This window comes from Pistacia vera, unplaced genomic scaffold (assembly GCF_008641045.1).
Source record: "Pistacia vera cultivar Batoury unplaced genomic scaffold, PisVer_v2 Contig609, whole genome shotgun sequence".
Taxonomy (NCBI): Eukaryota; Viridiplantae; Streptophyta; class Magnoliopsida; order Sapindales; family Anacardiaceae; genus Pistacia; species Pistacia vera.
In genome coordinates, this window is record NW_022196456.1 from 1119923 (window position 1) to 1138059 (window position 18137).

Sequence of the window (18137 nt, forward strand, 5' to 3'; positions counted from 1 at the left end):
TTGGTTGAGAAGATGATTTAGGCATTTTTCGGAACGTTTGAGCCTTTCTAGCCGACCCATGAATGAAATTGTCCCTAGTCACCCATTTGAGCCATATGAATTTTATTGCTTTATTTTTTGTAACGCCCCACTTGAGGTACGTAGTTAAATTATTGTTGCATTTATTGAATGTTTATTGATTTATTCTCAATTGAGCTTGCATGTTGTTATTTTTGGTTAGTTGGCCCTTAGTTGAATTTTGTTGAAGTTATTTTGAGAAAAATGTGAAGAAAATCCCTTAAACTTGCATTAAGGGTAAAATGGTCTTTTCACTCAAAATTAGTTGAAATTGTGGGGAGTGAAAAGAGATAGAATTTCATGGAGAATGCAATAAAAATGAGGGCATTATGGTAATTGACTAAGGGACATAGATGGAATTTTAGCAAAAGTGCAAGGGCAAAATGGGAAAGTGTGGTTATAAATTAAAGTATTAAGGGTTTGAAACCCTTATTTTCGTTCATTCCACCCCCCACACTCCTCCTCCTTTTTTCTCTCAAATTTTCATTCACTTCTCCAAGGAATTTGAGGGCTTTTGAGTAGATTTTCATAGGGTTTTGATTCAAGGCATCAAAAGGTAAGGATTCAAGCTCTTTATCTATGATTTATTTGTGTAAAGGTTGAGTTCTTATGAAGTTTATGATTAGGGTTAAGAGAAGATTGGAATCCAACAAGAGTAGAGAGCTTAGGAGAGACTACTCAAGCACAAGGTAAGTAAATCCAACCAAGTTGAGATTTGAGAAATCTTTTGAGTAGAGATTTAGTAGAGATTTATATATGCATGAGTATGTTATGCTTGCTGAGAAATTGAGTTGAGATGAGAATTTATTCTAGTGTTGTTGGATATACTTTAATTATGAGAAGTGTTTGATGTGTGAAGAGAGATTGAAATTGAGTTGAAGTTGGAGGAGTTTTGTATGAATATTTTTGGGAGTGTTTTCCTTGGCAGGAATTATGACTATATGAGGGAGTTTTCCTCCCATTTTGGATGGTTAAAGAGAAGAGTAGATTTATAGATAAGTAGAGCTTTGGTATGCACATGAGTTGTTTGATAAAATGCCTAAGTGAAAACATGTTACCAAACTGCCCTGTCATAGCCGTGACTTTCTAAGTGATTTTTGGGCATTTTACGGATTTAACTGGATTTATACCAAAACATAAAAGTTGTAGCCCTGTCTCTAAGCTTTAAAACGAGACCAAAACCGTAGCAATCCGAGGTGTATAACTCAAGTTATGGCTTCTTGAGTGTGACCTGCGCAGAATGACTGTTTTGATGCAATATGGTATTTGGCATTTCATAAGTGCATTAATGAGCATGAACCATCCATATGCATTAATTGTGCATTGAGAAGTAGCTTGAGAAAGAGTAGAGAATGTTGAGTATGAGCTACATTATGAGTAATAGCTTGAGATAGAGTGGAGAACTTTGTGAATAAAATACTCTAAGAGTATAGCTTGAGAAAGAGTAGGGAACTTTGTGAATGAACTACTCTAAAAGTAAAGAGAAAAACAAAATAAGAGAATAGAGTAGGTTGTGCGATGGGGAACCCGTGAGTAATGAGTAAAATCACGAGAGTGGGTGCTTTGTGATCCCCAGCCGTGGCTCCAGTAAGATGGGGCCGTGACCATCACGAGAGTGGGTGCTTTGTGAACCCCAGCCGTGCCCCCGGTAAGAAGGGGCCGTGACATTCGAGAGATAGAGAGAAAGAATATACACTCACATGGCCAAGGGTTTCGAATCCATGCATAACCGAGTCCGATCGATAAAGAAATGAGTAAAAGTCACGTAGAGTGGTAGCGCCCAGCCGTGCCTCCGGTCAGATGAGGCCGTGACATTCAAATGAGTAAGAATGAGAAAACAGAGCAAACATGAGAAAGAATAAAGAGAGACAATGAGTAGGGTTACGAAGAGTGGGATGAGTACCCAGCCGTGCCTCCGGTAAGATGAGGTCGTGACCTACAACAGAAAGTTAACAGAAAAGAGTTATGAGAAAGAGAGACAGAAAGAGAATCAGTAGAAGTCACATAGAGCGGGACAAGTCTCGGCCGTGCCTCCGGTAAGATGGGGTTGTGACATTCAAAGAGCGAGTTAGTAGAAATGAATTATAAGAAATGAGAATGAGATAATAAAGAGAATGAGAAAGAATGAGAAAGCTTGAGAAAGCTTGAGAAAGAATGAGATAGAAAGAGAGAGAGTATGAGAAAGAATGAGAGAGTTTGAGTTAGTAAGAATAGAGAGTAGAAGAAAGAAACATGCAGTTCTTTTGCATTAATTGCATGTACATCTCATACATGCATGCACCATGAGTTCTTCCATGGTTAGTGAGAGTATAATGAGAATAAGAGAGAGAACCATGATTTTCCTTCATGGTGAATATGATGAGAATAAGAGAGAACCATGAGTTTCCTTCATGGTGAGTAAGAATAAGAAAAGGAGAAAAGAGAATGAGAACAGAGAGAAAGAAAGAATAAAAAAAGAGTAGAACAGAGTTGAAGGAGAAAAGAGAATGAGAACAGAGAGAAAGAAAGAATAAAAAAAGAGTAGAACAGAGTTAAAGGAGAATAAAAGTATGAGCAAGAAAGAGAAAAACAGTGAGAATTAGAAATAGAAGAACGGTAGAGTAAGGAAAGAACCAAAGAGTGAGTTGTGGTGACAGGTAGTAGAGGATTTACTTACTGAGCATTGTTGTGCTCACCCCACTGTTCTTCCTTGTTTTGTAGGAATTAGGAGCAGCTGTCGGATGGACGTCGAGGAGCGGAGAGTATTGGCACTACTGTCCACCAGTTATGATGTTTTATATTAAGTAGAAAGTTTTTAATATAGAGTACTTTGTATATGTAGAAAATTGTATTTTATGAGTAAAGAAAAGTTTGAGCCCACTATCTTCCATATGCTATGTATGTCTATAATTTGCATAGTATGCATTATCTGAACAGTAGTAGAGAGCAGGTGTTACATTTTTCTTGGAGAACATCAAAATTGTCCAATCCTTATACCCTAAACACTTTATTGTACCCTTAGGAGAATTCGGTCCTAATGCAAACACAAGGAATAGAAAGAGTTGTACGAATAAGACAAAAGAATAGTTTGGCGTTTGGGAGAAGAGAAATAAAAACAAAAGTGGTAGTCACCTCAAATCAATTGAATTGTGAATTTCATTTCTGTTGTTTAAAAAAAAAAAAAGAAAAAAAAACGATTCTGCCTAGTTTAAGGGTATACCGGCTGGAAACCAGAACCCGCCTTAAAAATTGCCTAGCAGTACTTGGCAACCTCTGGTATAACAACGCCACTTACACCTTAAACGCAATTCCCCCGCCGCATTGTTGGTTTCCGAAATAAGAAAGATACAAGTTTGAGGGTTGTAAATTTGTGGACATTTCGATTGGTGGTTGAGAAGAAGTGGAGTTCAATTTGATTTTAGTGTTTGCATGAGGAAAACCGAGCTTTTTTACTTTGTCTTTCCTATCCTTTTCTTGGAACCCACTACCCGAGCCTAACGTTACAAGCTTTTAAAGACCTTTTGATTCTTATCTTTGTCTAGTCCTCATTAGTGGAGAGTAGTTCGATATTTAGGCTTATGGAGTCTACCACCATTTGATAAACTTTACATTTTTGCATAAAATAATCCGGGAAGTTGGAATGTGGATTGAAGTGGGGATCACCTACTCAGTGGACCGATTGAGGAAGACAATCGATATAGCTTATAACTTCTTGGGTGTTGAACATTTCCTGATAATAATTTTTCAACAACTTTTGAGACTTGTGTAAATTCTAGGCAATTCGTTTGTTGAGTTTGAGTCTTGTTGGTTTTGTTAATTTTTCAGTTTTGTTGTTTGAGTGTTTCGTGTTTTTGTTCGTTTGTTTATTGTTTTTGTTTCCGTGAGTTTTGTACTGTATGCTCGGGGACGAGCATAACTTTAGTTTGGGGGTATTTGATAATCTGTGGATTATACCGTTTTCATTAGACTTTTTAGTCGGATTTCAGGTACTTTCTAGTTCATATTGACCTGAATTGTTGCTTAATTCTTTACATTTCCTGTTTCAGGTTAAAATGGACGTTTTGAGCAAATAAGGACAAAATTGGAAATTCTGGACTCAGAAGTTAGCGGATCTCAGAAGTTGGGAGAGTTCTGAAGCAGGATAAAGCACTATGAGGCTTGTTCCCAAGGGAGAGCACCGAGGATCGAAGAATCAAGCGAAGATGCAAGCAGAGTGGCAATTCTGTAATTTCAGAACTTTTCAAGAAGCTTCACAGTGGCGAAGATTTGTTCTTCGCCGCGGCGAAGTGCACCAGTCACGCACCATATCTGCTTCTTCCTTCGCCACGGCGACGGTCGTAATTTCCAGTTTTGTAAAACGCACAGTTTTACTTTTGCATGTTTTTCTGAGGAATTTGGGTGAGGTATAAAAGAAACACTTAGCCTTTTTGGCAAGGGTCGTTCAGGAAGTAGGGTTAGCAGCCTTTACATTTTCTTAGATTGATTTTGGAGCGATTTAGAGATTAACAAGGGTGAAGATTCGATTTTGAACCAGGGGATTCATCATTTGGAGAGATTTCTTGTCTTTTCTCTTATTTTCATTATGCTGAACTTTAATATTATCATTTTTCTTGTTTGTAATGTTGATTTAGCTATGAACTAACCCATTTTGGGTTAGGGTTTTGATTGTAATTTGGATTTTAATGGGTTAAGTGATTAATTGTTTTATTTTCATATGATTATGCTTTGATTGTGTGTTTGCTCTGAGTTTTAATGCTTATATGTGATGAACATGATGAGATTGAGAAATGAATCATGTTAGGCTTCTTGGGTAATCACCATTGTAGTATTGGATGCTAGAGATAGATTCAAGAATCAATGAAATCATTGTAGGATTCTTATGCTTAATGAGCTTGGATTTGTTAACTTTCAAATTGTTGGGTGCGGAAGGTTAATAAGGAAGAGTAGGAAAACATAGCCTGAGAAGGTATGTTTAACACTTTAGAGAGTTCGATTTACAACCAATGCAGAATATGAATTTAGTTTAATTCTTTGGTTTAACCCATAAAGTCCGAATGAAGTCAAAACCCTACCCGTTTTACTTGAATTGATTTTATCCGTGTTTTTCATTTCGCATTCATAGTTAAATTTTAGTTAGTAAATTCAGATTTAGTGTTTATTTTAATTTGCTCCCATTTATCCAAAAGAAGTCGATTGCTCCAAGTTGAGAAAAGTAGGAAACTTAGTGCTTAGCTAGCAATCCTCGTGGGAACGATACTAACTCATCACTTTATTACTCAAGCGATTAGTATACTTGCTACATATTGCATGTTGTAGGAAACACGCGTCAGTCCATAGATTCCAAGGTCGTTGTCCTTTACCGAAATCTCACCGAGATAATATCTCCTATACACAGGAGTGATGAATCCTTTGTCGATCTACCATAGTCTTGATGTACTTCTCAATGCAGCTAATCACTCCCATATTGATAACCCTCTCAGAATTACGTTTGGTAAGTGTCAAACTACACCAATAGGTATACAGGATGCTTTGGTGATCTCAATTCTAAGGATCACATGCACTACCATCTGATAGAGGATGTATTCCATGGACACTAGTGTTACCATCTATATGGAATCCTCTAATGGGTCAATTCGGTGAACTTGTGAATCACAAGCACTCATGCGCTACACCAAGTTGTCACAAAACAACCTTGACATGTGAGATCAGTCACTGCCTTCTGATAGGGTCGTTTGACACTATAATAACCTTACCTATTATCTGTGCCCTAGGTCAGGATAATACTCTAGCTATAGACATTTCTAGAATGGTCACCATAAGTGATCATAGGGATCTCACAATCAAGACTTATCACTACTTGATTCCCTCATCACGGTTCAACCACCCTAAGGGCATAAATTAATACATAGATATGAAATATGCTTTACATAATATAATCAATGCCTTTTATATATATTGAATATTCATGATCCACAAAGTCAACATACAACAATATGATTGGCTCATGGGCACCTACACTAATGATATGTAATAATACATGTCTTTAGAGTGGTGAAACCATGACGAGGGAATCAAGCGATTATAAGTCTTGATTGTGAGATCCCTATGAGCACATATGGTAACCATTCTAGAAACATCCATAGCTTTAGTATTATTCTGACCTAGGGCACAAATAATATGGTAGACTATCACAGCGTTAAACGACCCTACTGAAAGGTAGTGATAGATCTTACATGTCAAAGTTGTTTGGTGACAACTTGGTGTGACACATGGATGCTTGTTATTCACGAGTTCAGTGGATTGGCCCATATCACTACAAGAATTTCAGCTTACCGCAAGAAAATAATTTGTCACTAGAAATATCAAAATTGTGACCATTTCGCTAATGTGACGAATTATATTAGTCATCAAGTTAGTCACATTAAGCTCGTACTCTTAAGTGTATAGTGACGAAAGAGCGTTTGATCACCATAGCCTAATTATTTATTGTGACAATAATAATTTGTCACTTTAAACCAGTTTATTGTGGTAAATTATTTGTAACAATAGAAGACATTGTTTATCACTACAAATAATATTTTGTCAGAATTGATTTATATTTAAAGACTAAATGATAAACTTTATGGTGAGAAAATAACATATTATGACAAAATTGATTTTGTCAAAATTGTAAATACTGGCTAAATTATTTGCTCATAATTTTAATAGTGACATAAATTTATTTGTCATTAACTTTATTGTGACAACATTTAGTTTGTCACATATTTGTTTATATGACAATATTATTTATCAAAATTTGTATAGTGACGAAAACAATTTTGTAAAAATTTTAATAGCATGACAAATAATTTTACATGACAAATTTTTTTTGTCAAAATAATATAGGCATGACAAATATTGTTTGTCATCTCAATAATGATAAAAATATTCATGTCTATACTTTACATCATATATAATACTGAAATAGAGAAAAAAAAAAAAAAGATGAAGGGTTAGTAAAAGGAAGCAGAATGGAGGAAATTGCAGCCATAATTCTTTACATCATATATAATACCACTTTACGTCATATACTATACCTCTTTACGTCATATACAATACCTAAATGATTGGAAAATTAACTATGAACAATAATTAATACTTTCCAATCATTCAAAAAAAAAAAATCTACCAACAAAAATCATCTTCAATTCCCATCTGTACATAGGCCATCAGATCATTCTCCCTTAAAAATGCATCAGAGGGAAAACCACATCTTTAATATAAACAACTATTGTTGGAGACACCCCCATCCATGAAACAGCTGCTATATTTGCTCTCAAAGTGACGCATGCTAGTGACGACCAGTCTTGGAAACAGCCTTGTCCTTCAACACCAGCTTCATGGTGATTGGAAGATCATCAGGTATCTTAAGGATCATCAGGTATCTTAAGGACCATCAGGCACAACCCTGTTCCAATTATTAATATCTTTTAGAGCAGGAAATTGCAAAAATAATCCACATTAAGATGAACTATATAGGTATAACAATAGGCGAAATTGGGTGGCAGAACGCGAGCAAGCATGAAATGTAATTTGGCTTCAATTGGTGTACCTTAAATAAGTTAGTACATGCAAAATATCAAGTTCATATCAGGGATTTTGTTACCTCTAACGGCGCTGCATATAAAACCTTGTTGTTGTATAGTCCCCATAGTATATATATATATGGCTAATCACCAGTTAAAGCCCGTGGTCTATGCTTAATGGTAGAAAGAGACATCCCAGTCTGTGAAACCGCTCTTACAAATGCCATACTCGCAGTCAAAGTTGGACCATAAGCCACTGGCCACACAATAAAAAAGTAAAACTACATTTAATTAATTACATTGAAACTTGAAAAAGTGTTAGACCCATACTAGTCAACAAAGTAAAAGGAAAAGCATCCTTGCTCTATTGATCAACATGGCAACCAATCAAGATTTCCAAAGAACTAATTCGATTCAAAGAAAAAAAACACTAAAGAAATGCTTAGGGGGAAAGAGATCAAAAGGGTCCCATACTATTTTTGCTCAAGGTTCAAGAATTAATGAAATATGCCTTAGAAGATTAAATCTTCCCCTTCCCAATTTACATTTGCAACTAACACACATAAACACACTATAATAACAATTTACCAAACACCAAATTAGAAGTAAAAATAGAAAATTTTAAATTAAAATATATAGAAAAAAGAAATAAGAAATACTGAAAAGTATATCATGTTTAGAAATTCAATTTCATTAAAATTTTCACATTTAATTTTATAAATTTGGCATTCAACAAACACTCTGAGTTACCAAAACAATAGTGACTTTGTGAGGTGTAGATCATATTGCGTATATAATTTCCTTTACCATGTTCTTCAGAGTACATACAAGATTAATAAGACAACAAATATCAAAAACTTTCAAAAAAATAAACACAACCCAATACCCATCAAAGGAATTGTCTAATAAGCAACTTTAATGATAATACTAAACAAAGCACACAAAATGAAAAAAGTCCAGCAAGGGTTTTGGTTAAAACAAGACATGAAGTGGTCGCGTGGAAAGAATTAATCAAACTATAATATCAATAAATTTCAAAAGAATGAAGACAAACCATTAAGGCATTTCTCTAAAAATAACAACTTAATGATAATACCAAACAAAGCTTACAAAATGAACGAAACTAGCAAGTTTTTTGCTTCAAATAAGACATGAAGTGGTCAAGTGTAGTGAATTAATCAAACAACAAAATCAAAAACTTTCAACAAAATGAACAAAGCCCATCAAGAAAATTTTCCAAATATAAAGACTTTACTACTAAAACCAAACAAAGCTCACAAAATGAAAGGAACCCAAGAAGCGTTTTGCTTCGGATAAGACATAAAGTGATGAAATGCAGTGAATTAAACAAAAAAGAATATAAAAAATTCAACATAATGAAGACAACCCATCAAATTAATTCTCTAAAGATAATAACTTTAATACTAAAACCAACAAAGCTCACGAATTGAAAGGAACCAAGCAAGGGTTTTGCTTCAAAGAAGCCACAAAGAGGTAAAGTGGAATGAATTAACGAAACAACTTTTAACTCTAAAACATAACAAAGCTCAAGGATTTTGCTTCAAACAAGACAATAAGTGATAAAATATGTCAAATTAATCAAACAATAATATCAAAAAATTTAAACAAGAGCCCACAACCCATCAAGAGAATTCTCTAAAAATCACAACTTTAACGGTTAAACCAAACAAAAATCACTAATTCAAAAGAACCCATCAAGGGTTTTGTTTATTTTGCTCGTTTGTGCGCCTCCAACAAGACCAACGCTAACACCAATGCTGCAGCCAATGTCGGCGCAGAAAGCAGGACCCATTTTGGCGAGGTTTGAGCTTAATTTGAGGAACTGTTCATCTCTTTCATCTTCTTCAATTTAACAAGCAAAGAGACGAACTTGATGTTGATATGGGTCCTTCTACTCAATTTCTCAAAACAAAAACAAACCCACTATACAAAATAAAACTACACCATCATTCAAATATAGGCCCCAAACAAACATTACTTGAAGCCAAAACAAAACTCAAACCCAGATATACAAATTTCTACACATATTAACCCAGAAAAACCAAACCTTAATGGTTCACAACAGTAAAAATCCAATTTTTAAACCAAATACAACAAACCCTTATATAATAACCATTATTATGAGAAATCCTGAAGCAATGGTACAAAATAATGAACTGATAGAACAAAAAACACAAATAAAAACAAAACCCTAAAAATAACGATTTGTTTTGAAATTAAAGCCAATTTTTTCCCGAAAAGAAAAAGAAAAAAAAAGAAGGAAACCTGGCCTTTGACTTTGAGGTTTATGTGTGCCGATTGATTGTTGGGCTTCTTGTCTTCCTCTTGCAGTGGATTACTAACACCTGACATCTTCTGTCCTTTTGCGTTCTGCACAACCTCCCCATCTTCCTTTTATACTAGTTTTGGAAAATTTTGTTTGCTCCCTATTTGAATGAAAAGTAACAAGGTAAACCCCAAATAATATAACATTTGACCCCTCAACAATGTAAAGGAAACAAAATCAACCTCATTTTGTGTTGGCGGGAATTAAATGTTTTTTAAATAATTGGGTATATGATAACTTTTTTAAAATTTTATTTTATTTTGATTACAGGGAAACATTATAAAAAATCTATTATATTATTGGGCTATTGTAACACTTTAAAAATGATATTGTAAATATATATTAATGACATTTAAAAAAAAAAAAAAAGAGTTACCATTGATATATAATATGTTATAAAAAGTTGAAGAAAATTTTTACCATACTATTTTAACATCAAGTGTTACCATAAATAGTCTACAATAACACTTTCGAAAGTGTATTTTTTTTATTTTTAAAAAAAAAAAAAAAAAAAAGTAATAATTTAACAACAGATTAGGAATTAAAATTTGGGGACAAATATTTACAATGGATCGAAATGTGTTGCTACGATTTTACAAACAAATTTTTTTTTTCATTGCTGATCTGTTGGTAATTTGTTTTGGAATAAATTTCTTTGATCTAGCTAGATATAGCAAAACCTGACCCGCCCCTAATCACCCCCTGATCCCGACCAAATTACCTAGCCCCTGACCTCATACCCAATCCTATGCATTAATGAGTTTTTTTTTTTTTTTTATAATGACATATATGTTATTACTCAAAACTTGAAAGGAATGACAAATACTTGTACGTGTATTAATTATGTTTTTTAACAAATTTTTGTCACAATATATCACATTCAATTTGACTCAAATATTTTGTCACTAATACCTCTATTTTAACATTTTCAAATGACAATTTTTTTTTGCAATGATAAATAATTCTTTTGTGACAAATTAGTTTGTAATTATAGCATGTATTAATATATATACTGATTAAAGTTTTTTATGACAAATATGTTTGTCACAATAAACAATTTATCTCGGCGCTTAAATTTGACTCAAACATTTTGTCATTTATACCTCTATTTTAGCATATATTATGACAATTTTTTATTTTTTTTTTTGTAATAATAAATAAATTCTTTTGTGACAAAATAATTTGTAGTTATACCATGTATAACTAAATATAGTGATTAAAATATTTGATGACAAAATATGTCTATCACAATAAACAATTTACCTAGATGCCAAAATTTGGTGCCAAAAATTTGTGACGAAATATTATCATAAAAATGTTTTTCTTCACTACATTTATTATGGATTTCTTTATTGTGATAAAATATTATGACCATATTTGTTTTAGTCACTATATATTCTCTTTATCATACTTAATGTGATGTTTTTTTATTTTGTCATATTACCTATATTACTCGTGACAAAATTAATTTTGTCACAATATAATATATTTCTTGTAGTGATATAGAGGATTCTATATAGATGGTAACCCTAGTGTCTATGGAATACATCCTCTAATGGATGGTGGTGCATCTGACCTTTAGACTTGAGATCACCAGAACACCATGGATTCATCACTCCTGGGTACAAGAGAAATCATCTCGGTGAGATATTCACTAAAGGGCAATGACCTCAAATCCGTAGCCACAGTAGAATCGAGTTGTCACTCATTTGGTCGATTGGTCTAGTAACTAAATATGAATATGTTAAGGTGATTCATACTTGAAGCTGACACTATTTCTATGATTCATACCTTGATGAGATAATAGATGATGAAATGATTGAATTGCACAGTAACCATATTGTTGATAGGTTGCTATTTTCGCTGAATCCAAATCTATCAGATGGCCATGATGCCTTGCTAGAGGTCAATGTTGGTACGTGTGTAATGAGACGATTAATAGGGTGTTAATCACAATATTACCCACTGCCGATATGATAAGGAGCCTACCGGTCACACACTTAGAAGATAAATTAAGGAAGATTAATAAAAGGGCGGTTTTGTCATTTTATGACGAAGGGGTATTTCAGTGCAATTAAATTTGCTAAAAGGTTGCTGCCTATGTCCAATTTTATATTGGAATTCAATTTGTAAGGTTACATAGTTATTTATATATTTATTTGTGTAAATATATTTATAAATAAATTATTATTAGAATTAATATTAATATTTATTATATATATATATATATATATATTAGATTATTAATTAATAAATAATAATTATTAAATACCATTAATGCTTGTTGGGAAAAAGGGAATATCTATTCCAAATAGGAATAGATGGCAATTCCAATTAAGGAAAAGGTTTTAATTAATCCTAAAAGGAATAGGGTCTTTTTAGTTGCACTATAAAAATTTTCAATATAACTCTCACAAAACTAAACCCTACCTTTTTTTTCCCCTTAGAGCAAATCAATTTTTTCTCTGAAATATTTTAGCCCCAATTTTATTGAATCATGCAATTAATTCTAGCAAAATTAATTATAACATATTATAGAATCAATTAATGTTTTGTTTTCTTATACAAAAGATTACTCAGTGTTTTCTCAGGAAGAAGAAATTGGTGACATGACTGATCCTCACGATGTGACCACAAGTCAAGAGGATGTGAACACATCTGATCCTCATGAAGCTCATGTAAGTGTGCCGACATCTTCATTCGATGTGAACACACTAGAGCTCAACAAGAACAAGGATTAGTTTCTCAAAATGAAGGATTGGATTCATTATTGATCTGTTTGATGAGATTACCCAAAGAAAAACTTCAACAAGGAAAAGACCATCATCGTGGATGAACAAGACTCATCCACCATCCATTGTGATTGGAGATCTTGAAGAGGTAATGGTTACTAGAATGAGAAAGTTAAGTGAAATTAACCACTTGTGCTATGTTTCTCTTTCAGAGCCAAAGAATGTCAAACAAGCTTTGGAGGATGATTGTTGGATGGTTGCCATGAATGAAGAGCTTAAATAGTTTAAGAGGAATGATGTTTGGATTTTTGTTCCTCGACTTGAAGGGATCAATGTCATTGGGACAAAATGAATCTTCAAGAACAAGTTTGATGAGTTTGGAAACATTGTAAGGAATAAGGCTAGACTTGTTGCTCAAGGTTACACATAAGTAGGAGTGGACTTTGATGAGACTTTTGCAATACTAGCTAGACTTGAATCAATCATATTATTGTTGCTTGTTGCTTGTTGCTTATTGTTTGAAGATTAAGCTTTATCAGACTTTGATGAGACTTTTGCTCTAGTAGCTAGACTTGAATCAATCATATTGTCGTTGATTGTTGCTTGTTGCTTGTTGTTTGTAGATTAAGCTTTATCATATGGATGCAAAGAGTGCTTTTTGGAATGGGATGTTGATGGAGGAGGTCTATGTGAAACAACCTGTTGGTTTTCAAGACCCTTACAAGCCTAATCATGTCTACAAATTGAAAAAAAAAAAAAAAAAAAAAAAGCTCTTTATGGGTTGAAACATGCCCCACGAGCCTGGTATGAGAGATTTACATCATTTCTCCTTGATCACAACTACAAGAGAGGAAATGCTGATAAAACCTTGTTCATTAAGAACATTAATGGTGATGCTTTGTGTGCTCAAATATAGGTTGATGACATTGTTTTTGGTTCAACATCACAGATAGAGTCTCAATAGTTTATATGGTTAATGAAAAATGAGTTTGAGATGAGCATGGTAGGTGAACTTAGTATCTTTTTAGGACTTCAAATCAAACAATTTGAAAATGGAATGTTTGTATCACAAACTAAATATGTCAAAAACATGCTAAAGAGATTTGGTCTTGAAAATGCAAAACATGCCAAAACCGCAATGAGTTATACTCTTAAATTGTCCAAAGATGAACATGGAAAGAAGGTAGACACCAAATTGTTTAGAAGCATGCTAGGAGGTTTGTTGTACCTCACTGCCAATAGACCTGATATATGCTTTAGTGTAGGAATTTGTGCAAGGTATCAAGCTAACCCCTCAGAACTTTACTTAATAGTAGTGAAGAGAATCATGAAGTACATCTCAAGTGCATTTGACTTAGGTCTAAGGTTTTCATTTGACTCTAATTCATCTCTTGTTGGTTACAGTGATACTGACTAGGCTGGGAGCTTAGATTATAGAAAAAGCATGTTAGGAGGATGCTTCTACCTTGGTAACAAACTAGTAACATGGTATAGCAAGAAGTAAAACTCCATTTCCTTATCAATTACTAAGGTTGAATACATTACTGCATAAAGTTGTTGTACTCAGGTTTTGTGGCTTAAACAAATGTTGAGTGACTATGGTTTTGATCAAGAGTGTATGACTTTGTTTTGTGATCAGACTAGTGCCATTAGCATTTCAAAGAACCTTGTTAAACACTCTAGGACTAAGCACATTGATATTAGGCACCATTTCATTAGAGAGTTAGTTGAGGAGAAAATCATTTCACTTGCACATGTGAACACAAACTCTCAACTTGCAAATTTGTTTACAAAAGCCATAGATTTTCAATCATTTGTTAACTTGAGGAAGTCTATTGGACTGCTTCAACTTGAGTAATTTTCTATTGTCAATGAATAAATTTATGAGAAAAATTCTTCTGTTTTAGTGTTGCAAGTATGCTAGATTTGTGTGATGAATTGGAAATTATTTCTCTCTTGAGAAGTGTATGCTGTGAGAAATGTATCTACACTGTTTTCATCTCTTGAAGTATAAGGATTTTCTTTCATCTTGAGTGCTTCTATTGAAATATTGACGCCTTGTGAAAAAGCTACCTTGCTAGCAGTGTTAAAGTCATTTCTGAGTAATTTTCTAAGATGTAGAGATCCCTGTCTTTGGAAAATCTACCATTAAGAGGGCTACCTCATTGCAAGTGTGAATGCTACACTTGGTTACTTCTTAAGAGAACTTTCGCATTTAATCTCTTTTGCTCTAAAAAAGAATTCAAAAATTGAGATTATGTTCAATGTAACACCCACATTGAGGTAAGTTATTTATGCTTTTATGCCTTTAATTCCTTGAGTTTTGCTTGTGTTAAGTGAAAGATTTAAAAATTTGGAAAGTGCAGACTTCGCTGCGGCAAAGGAAGTTTGTCACCACAGCAACAAACTCTCTATCCAAACCGTGTTCTAGAATTTGCAGGCTTCGCCACAGCGAAGAATAACTTTCGCCGCGGCGACGTATGCTTTGGAATGCTTCACCGAGACGAAGAAAATTTTTCGCCAGGGCAAAGAATTGGTTGGAAATCTTGAGACGATTCTAGAGAAAATTTCCTTGAGGAAAAAATGACCATTCTACCCCTAATTAGTTGTAAATGTGGGGAATGAAAAGTAAGGAAATTTCATGCAGAATGCAATGAAGGTGAGGGCATTCTTGTAATTGACTAAAGGATAAAGATGGAATTTCTAACAAAGTGTAAGGGTAAAATGGGAAAGTATGCATATTAATATGAGATATTAAGGATTCAAGCATACAAACCCTATCACTCTTTACACCTCACATGCCACTCTCATCTTCAATTCTCTCAATTTGCTTCACCAATTTTCAAGGTATTTTAGAGGACTTTTGGTTGGATTTTTGATAGAGATTTATTCCTAAGCATCTGAAGGTAAGAATTCTTGTAAATAGATGTGAGATTAATTTTTAAAGTGTTGAGTTCTTATAGTTTATATGCTTAGGATTTTAGAGAAAGAGGAAGTTTACCAAAGAGAAAGAGATTCTAGTGGAAGTAATCAAGTTCAAGGTAAGTAAATCCAACCCTAGCCCTTGATTTGAGCAATACTTGAGTAGAGAATTTCCTTATATGTATCTACATGTTTGAGTATTGAGAATTGATGATGAAATTGATGTTGAGTGTGGTTTGAACTCCACCATGAGAAGTAGTGTTTAGTATGAGATGAATTGGTGGAAGTTTAAAGAAGTTATGAAAGAGTTGGAATAGAATTTTGAAGTGTGAATTTCCTGGCCAGGTTTGAGGTTAATTGTGGAGAATTGTGTTTCAATTTTGGTAGCTAGAAAAAGAGATAGAAGAGTAGCTAATTTAGTGCTTATTTGTGCATACCACTTGTTTGATGAAATTCCAAAGTGAAGTGCATGTATGGTTATGATAGTACAATAGTTTGAAATGAGTTTGTAGATGGTAGAGAAAGTAGAAAATGACATGTTTACATGTCATATTGCATCTTTGCATTTAACTAAGAATTGAGAAAGAATAATAAAAAGAATCCATCTACATGCATACATGCATACAAGCGCACTAAAGAACAAAGAACCACTAAAGAACAAAAAGAAAGAAAGAAAAGTGCTAAAGAAAAGAAAAGAAATGTTGTTGCGATGAGGAACTTGTGGGTGACAAGAAGAAGAATATTCCCACATGCACGCCGCCTTCAGTGAGCAGCCTAAGAATAGGAAGAAGAATTTGTACGGCCCGTAAGAGTGCATGTGGATGAGGGCTGTACCCAAAAGAATATACCTACATGCACGACACCTTTAATGAGTGGCCTAAGAAGAAAAAGAATTCATACAGTCTGTAAGAGTGCATGTAGATGAGGACTGTACTCACTCACATGGCCAGGGTTCCGAATCCATGCATCAACCGAGTCCGATCGGCAAAGAATAAGAAAAAATAAGAAAGAAAAGAAAAGAAGAGAAGAGAAGAAAAATCGTGTTGCAGCGTAAAGTAAGATTTCACTATTTTCTTCTCACCTTGATTAATCCATTCTTTTGTACTTGAAAACACAACAACACTTGTGATTCCGAAAGATAACGAAATATCCAAGAAATCACATCATAAATCATGCATTAAACCTTATATTCCTTACAGTTTCACCCCCAAATCACTAAATAAAACCGTATTTCCAACACTCAATAGCAGCATATATTCTGACATCGGGGTAGGATAGGTTTTTTTTTTTTTTTTTTTGGGGACATTTTGGGATTGCTTGTGCATATATTTAGACGGTGTACATAGGGTGGGCGTTTTGTAAGTTGGAGTTATGTATAGATAGATATATATTGATGAAAACAATGGGTGGGTGCATGCTTTTGTTTTTGTTATGCACACATGATAGTGCTTTTTTGGATTTTTATTGCTCATGTTGCCAAAAATCCATATATGGACTGTTGACTTTACAGGCAATTAAGACAATTGATGTTATTGATCCACATTTTTGTATTGTGTCTCTCTTATCTTATTGATTTTCAATGTGTTCACCAGGTGAATTATAGGGAACAACAATATTGCTCTTAAATGTAATCCTATTTGCCACTAAAGTTTTAGTCGTAGAAATAATAAACAATCCTAGAGTAATCAATTATTACTGACTAAAAAAATTAGTTTCCAAATCTCATATACTATGGGAAACTATACCACTTAGATGTAGAAAAATCCATTCTCCTAACCAAATGATTAGTTGCGAAATAAAAGAAAGCAAATTGGCCAAACACTTTTAGCAACTAAAACTGAGCTGCTTTCGCACTAATAATTTAGTCATTAAAACAAACTTTCTGCAACTAATTTAATGGTTGCGGAAAGGAAATTACCATATTTCAGTTCAACATTTACTGAGTAAAATTTTTGGCAATTACCACTAAAGTTTTAGTCACTATAAGAGGCATTTTCCAATAAAAAAGTAGTTGCCTAAACGCTTTTACCAAATTACCCTTAAGTATTCAGCGTCTATTTTTTAGGGAATTACCATCCATTTTTTAGTCACTAAAAGCTACGTTTTGCAACTAAATCAACAGTCTTGATGCAATTTTACCAAATTACTCTTGTTCATTTGAAGTCTAATTTATGGGACTATTTTTTGAAGCAATTAGTAACTAGTTGGTCGCTAAAGACAAAGTTTTGGCATCTAACCACGTTTTTAGTCGCTGCTACTTTCTGGGACATCGATTTTACAACTAGATGGCGACTAAGGAATTTTAGATGCGATAAACAATCAGCATCTAAATGCGACTATTAGCGTCTATTTTCGATAGACGCCAAATGTCATTTTCCTTGTAGTGACTTTTGCACTCTGTGGCTTTGCTCGTGCTTAGGTATTTGTTTATTTAATTATTTATGTTAGTTATTTATTTATATAAAGTTATAAACGCATATACGAGCTTTAGATATTTATTTTTGACGAGCTATAGTTATGTTAATTGATAGGGTA

General features: G+C 33.7%; 1 long non-coding RNA gene across 2 annotated transcripts; it reads right to left on the reverse strand.

Annotated features, from left to right (window-relative positions):
* Window positions 1–6992: 6992 nt before the first annotated feature.
* LOC116110695 lies at window positions 6993–9982 on the reverse strand. 2 transcript variants are annotated; one of them, XR_004124941.1, is made up of 3 exons: window positions 9300–9873; window positions 7682–7857; window positions 6993–7483 (listed from the first exon to the last, which is right to left on the reverse strand). It is a non-coding gene; the product is annotated as an uncharacterized LOC116110695 (long non-coding RNA). The 2 variants fall into 2 exon arrangements; XR_004124940.1 differs by lacking the exon at window positions 9300–9873 and adding an exon at window positions 9888–9982 and having other exon boundaries at window positions 6997–7483.
* Between the last annotated feature and the right edge of the window lie 8155 nt (window positions 9983–18137).